General features: G+C 37.8%; 1 protein-coding gene and 1 pseudogene across 1 annotated transcript in view; both read left to right on the top strand.

Annotated features, from left to right (window-relative positions):
• The window catches only part of LOC144240330 (uncharacterized), a 54,039-nt gene that overhangs the window by 10,402 nt on the left and 37,637 nt on the right, over window positions 1–6,000 (top strand). The window lies entirely within an intron of this gene.
• LOC144240321 (cAMP-regulated phosphoprotein 19 pseudogene) lies at window positions 1,179–1,556 on the top strand (annotated as a pseudogene).

The following is a 6,000-nucleotide window of genomic DNA, read 5'->3' as shown; positions in this document are numbered from 1 at the left end:
TATTTATTTCTAGGAGAGAGATAGAGACAGCATGAACAGGGGAGGGTCAAAGAGAGAGGGAGTCACAGACTGAAACAGGCTCCAGGCTCTGAGCTGGCAGTCAGCACAGAGCCCGATGCGGGGCTCGAACCCACGAACCGCGAGATCATGACCCAAGCGAAAGTCGGACGCTTAACTGACTAAGCCACCCAGGCGCCCCTAATGTGTTTTTTTTTTTAACATTTAGCCATTTTTATTTTCTGAGAGAGAAAGAGACAGATACAGAGCATGAGTGGGGAAGGACACACAGAATGAGGGAGACACAGAATCTGAAGCAGGCTTCAGGCTCTGAGCTGTCAGCACAGAGCCCAATGTAGGGATTGAAGTCACATACTGTGAGATCCTGACCTGAGCCGTAGTCGGGCATTTAACCAACTGAGCCACCCAGGCACCCCTCCCTGTTTTTAGATACAAGGCACGACAATCCTTTGATGAAAATAAGCTACAAATACATAAGGTAATTCCATACATCTATTACAATGATTTATCAGGTGGTATTAGATTCCCCATTTAATAGGTAAGGGACTGGTCAAAGTTTCTGATGGTAGGAAATTTGATATATTTTCGTCTTAGTGTACTCAGGCTGTTCTAGCAAAACACCATAAACTAGGTGGCTTTTAAACAAGAAACATTTATTTCCCACAGTTCTGGAAGCTGGAAGTCCAAGATCACGGCAAAGGCAGATTTGGTATCTGGTGAGAGCCCCCTTACGCATAGACCAATGTCTTCTCACTGGGTTCTCACGTGGCAAAATGGCCCAGGGGGCTTGCTAAGGCTTTTTTTTTTTTTTTTTATGAAGACACTAATGCTATCCATGAGAGCTCTGCCGTAGTAACTTAATCACCTCATGTAGGCCTCATCTTCTAATACCATCATTTTGGGCGGTAGGTTGTCAACATCTGGATTTGCAGGTACACAAACACTCATATCATAACCCTTTCCTTTCAGCAAAGATATTGCTGTGTTCAATTAAGAAGGACAGGCACCGAAAGGGAATTGTCAGGTTGCTAGAGAAAACAGCCTTTCGTTTTTTCAATTCCATACATAGGAGGAGGGATAAGAACTATACCAAAGTATTTTATGGATTCCACAATCTCCATCACATGAGTACTCCCCTTAAAAATATTCNAGAGGGAGAAGCGGGGTAAGAGGGAGCACTATGTCCGCGGAAGTCCCCGAGGCAGCCTCCGCGGAGGAGCAGAAGGAAATGGAAGATAAAGTGACTGGTCCAGAGAAAGCTGAAGAAGCAAAATTAAAAGCAAGGTATCCTCATTTGGGACAAAAACCTGGAGGTTCAGACTTCTTAAGGAGACGATTGCAGAAAGGGCAAAAATATTTTGATTCTGGGGATTACAACATGGCTAAAGCAAAAATGAAGAACAAGCAGCTTCCTACTGCAGCTCCGGATAAGACAGAGGTCACTGGTGACCACATTCCCACTCCACAGGACCTTCCTCAACGGAAACCATCCCTTGCTGCCAGCAAGCTGGCTGGCTGATTAAAAGAGCTGAACTGCATGAATCTTCCAATTCCCATTATTTCTCCTTAATATGTTACTTTCTCTGCTTTTTGTTTCCTTTCATTCACTAAGTCATTTGAGAATGACAGCTTTGCAGGTAGTGGTAGTGTGTGCTGCTGTTGTAAGGGAATATACATGTGTAGAGTTTTTGATTAGTTTAACAGTGCACTGATAAAGAGAACATGTTAGAGCAACATAAAGTAATCTACTTGAAAATAATTGTATATATTACCTAACTCCTAGTGTAGGTCTGGTTCAACAAGTAACAAGCAAGTTTTACAATTGTAATGTTTTGGCTGTCTTTAACTCATCTTAAATAGCTTTGTATGTTACTCTTATTTAATATAACCTCTATTGTATTGATTTCTTCTGTATTTTCCTTTTGGATTTTGTAAAAACAGAAGTTTAAGACCACAAGTTGGAAGAAAGGTCACGTTCTTCAAACAAAAATAGATGGGGCTCTGAAAGATTTGTATCTCTGTGCTTGAACTTGAATGGCCTTAAACCTGTTTCAGCTTTAACAATAGAATTTTACTTGGGCAATATTTGCCCATTCTGGTGTAACTTATGTGACTCTAGTGCTTAACAGCTGCCGTTGAAGCTAGTATTCTTACTCAGTTCTGTAGTGTTAGAATATCTTTTGTTGAAGATGTGAATGAAGTGTGCATGTGCATTGACTGTTGAATTCACTTCCGTGCCATTTTTGTAAATACAGTAGTTTTGCACAACCTCTCAAAAAAAAAATTAAAAAAAAAAAAGGCCAAAAGAACCTGTGGGCAAAGAGTCACAGGTGCTAGAAATCAGCAGTCAAGCCTGTGAGGATGTGAGGGTTAAGAGCAGAGGAGATGCCCACAGAGAGCCGTAAAATCAATTCCCCATTTTCCTTAAGTCTGGTTGAATTGGGTTTCTGTCACTGAAACTGAAGACCTCCGATTAAAACCATACACCAGTTCAATATACGTTTCCCAAGGTCAACGATTCTGTCTCTGTTTATTTCCTTAATTACATTCTTTACATATAAAGTACATAGTAAAAGTCCATGGTTGATTTTTAAAAGCATATTTTAACCAATTTTTTTCAAGAAGAAAATGTCATATAAGGAAAGCTATAGTTAACCAGGAATATAAACTATTTTCCCCCTGGGCCCTCATAGTTTATGGGAAAGAGCAAAATAGTCACTCAAAAAGATAACAAAATATGTTCATGAAAGCTATAGAAATTTGTCTTGGGTCAGTCACAATCTATTCAAACTGTTACTACATCTACCACTAAAACCATGCTGACTCCAGGACATCAACAATTTATCCACAGAAGGGCTACTTATATTTATTGTTTAAAAGTTAAGAAAAAAATGAGAGTATCTTTCTTTTTCATTTTTTATTGTGGTAAAGTTCATATAACGTTAAATTTACCATCTCAATCATTTTTAAATACACAGTTCAGTGGCATTAGTACATCCATATAGTTGTGCAACATTATGACCAGCCATCTCCAGAACTCTATCCTCATTAAATAATAATTCGCCATTCCTCCCTCCTCACTAGCAACCATAATTCTACTTTGTCCCTCTGATTTTTGACTACTCTAGGTACCTCATATAAGTATCTCATACAAGTACCTCATTATATATTTGTCTTTTTCTTATTAGCTTATTTCACCTAGCATATTGTTCCTAAGATTCATCCGTGTTGTAGCGTAAATCAAAAATTCCTCCTTTTTAATGTTCCACTGCTTATCTCTCTTTTTTGTTATCACTTGTACAAAATATCTTTTCATATGATTTCATTTTAACCAATTTGTTTCCTTGGATCTAAAGTGAATTTTTGGTAGATAGCATACAATTGAATCATGGTTACTTATTTTAATTCATTCTGCCAATCTCTTTTCACAGGAGAGTTTGATTCATTTACGTTTGAAGTAATTACTGATAACTTCTGCCATTTTGCTATTTGTTTTCTTTTTCTTAACAGTTTATTGTCAAGTTGATTTCCATATAACACCCAGTGCTCATACCAACAAGTGCCCTCCTCCATGCCCATCAACCCCCTTCCCCACNTGATCTAGTTTCATTCTTCTGCATGTTGCCGTCCAGCTCTTCCAGCACCATCTGTTAAAGAGGCTGTCTTTTTTCCATTGGATATTCTGTCCTGCTGTGTCAAAGATAAGTTGGCTGTACATTTTTGGGTCCAATTCTGAGTTCCCTATTTTGTTCCATTGGACTATGTGTCTGTTTTTGTGCCAATACCATACTGTTTTGATGTTTTCTAAATGCCTCATAGCATTATCTCCACATTTCCTGCATCACTGTCTTCTTTTATGATTAGTTGATTGTTTTGTAGAGAAATATTTTAATTCCCTTCTCATTTCCTTCAGTGTATTCTATAGCTACTTTCTTTGTGGTTACCAGGGGATTGCATTTAACATCCTAATGTTATGACAGTCTAATCCAAATTTATACTGGCTTATGTTTAATAACATACAAAAACTCTGCTTCTTTATAGGTCCATCTCTAACCTTTCAGTTCTTGATGTCACAAGATTATATCTATATACACTGTGTGTCCAAAACATAAACTACTATTTGCTATGTTTTAGTGCATTAGTCTGTTAATTTATGTAAAAAGACAAAATGTGAAGTTACAACAATACTAGTTCTTATAATTGCCCATTTTGAACCCTTACTGCAATCTTTATTTCTTTATGAAGCTTCAAGTTATGGCTTAGTGTCTTTTTATTTCACCCTGCAAGACTCCCTTAAGCCTTTTTTTCAGGTTAGGTCTAGCAGTAACAAACCCCCCCTGTTTTTGTTTACCTGGGAATGTTTAAATTTCTCCTTCACTCTCGAAGGACAGTTTTGATAGGCATATGATTCTTAGTGGGCAGTTTGTTTTTTCTTTTTAGAACTTTAAATATATCACCCCAATGTCTGGCTGCCAAAGTTTCTGATGAGAAATATGCTGATTATGTTATTAAGAAACCCTTGTACATGAAGAGTCACTTCTTTCTTGCTGCTTTTATGATTCCCTCTGTGTTTGGCTTTTGACAGTTTGATTATAATGTGTTTCAGTGTGGGTCTCTTTTAGTTCATCTTACTTGGAATTTGTTGAAATTCTTAGACATTTATGTTCATGCATTTTATCAAACATGGGAATTTTTGATTCATTATTTCTTCAAATATTCTCTCTGCCTCTTTCTCTCTCTCTTTCCTCTTCCCAGGACTCCCAAGATGCATATGTTGGTTCCTTTCAATGTATCCCACAGGTCCCTTAGAGTCTGTTCACTTTTCTTCAATCATTTGTCTTTCTATTCCTCAGACTTGATAATTTTTGCTGTCCCATCTTCAAGTTCACTGCTTCTTTCTTCAGCCTGCTCAAAATACCTATGAATTCCTCTAGTAAAGTTTTCATTTCAGTTATTTAATCTCATCTCAATTCAGTTAATTTCCAGAATTTCTTTTTTGGAAAAAAATTTCCAAAACAATTTCTTAGATTTTCTATATTTTTATTGTTATTTTCATTTGGTTCATATATCAATTTTCTTTACTTTCTGTATGTCTTCCTTAGCTTTTTGAGTATATTTTATACCGTTTTTAGAAAACAACGTAATCTAGTGTCTAGTAAATCTTGCAAATCTACCAACAAGTTTTTCTCAAGGACAGTTTCTGTTGACTTATTTTTTTTCCTTTAAAAGAGACATATTTTCTTGTTTCTTTGTATGCCTTGTAATTTTTTGTTGAAAACTGAACATTTGATTCTAATCAACTGGTAACTGTGGAAATCAGATTTCTCCCCTTTTCCAGGGTTTGTTATTTGCTATTGTTTTGGTTTGAATGCTGTAGGGTATCTCTGTGCCAAGAATCAGCCTAAGGTGTAAATTTAAAGTCTGTTCATGTTTTTTCTGAGCCTATGTCTTTCTCTGGGCATAAGTGGTGACTTTCTGATTTTCTCCATATACACAGTTGCTTTTAAATACTTTTCATATCTCGCTCCCAAAAGGAGAAAAGAGAGAAATGAAAGTGCTGAGAGGAAGGTTCTAGCCCTTTAAATCCTCTGGAAGTCACTTCAGCCTGAGGGGTGGGTCTTGCAACAATTGGGGGGAGGTACAACAACAATGGCTGCCTGCCTCTGTGATATACCTCGAAGATCAGAAGGAGCAATTAGCAATCCAATTTCCTGTGTTTGGAGGACAAGGTCTTATTTCCCATTCTGGCTCCAGAAATCTACATGTAAGCTGCTCCAGGAACACATGTACAGCTGCCTGGGTTGGGGGTTGAGGGGTGGGTCTGGGTAACTGCTGCCAAGCTAAGCCTTCAATAGACCCCAGAGTTCCAAAATCGTTACATTAGACATATCCTGACAGTGTTATTTTCTGGGTGGGGACATGGAATCCTGATGCTTCCTAAGCTACCATCCTCCGAGAATCCTACCCCCATAGGGTATCTTT

The sequence above is a fragment of the Crocuta crocuta genome, unplaced genomic scaffold (genome assembly GCF_008692635.1).
Source record: "Crocuta crocuta isolate KB4526 unplaced genomic scaffold, BGI_CrCroc_1.0 scaffold81, whole genome shotgun sequence".
In the NCBI taxonomy this organism is placed as follows: Eukaryota; Metazoa; Chordata; class Mammalia; order Carnivora; family Hyaenidae; genus Crocuta; species Crocuta crocuta.
This window is presented reverse-complemented; position numbering and strand designations above follow the sequence as displayed.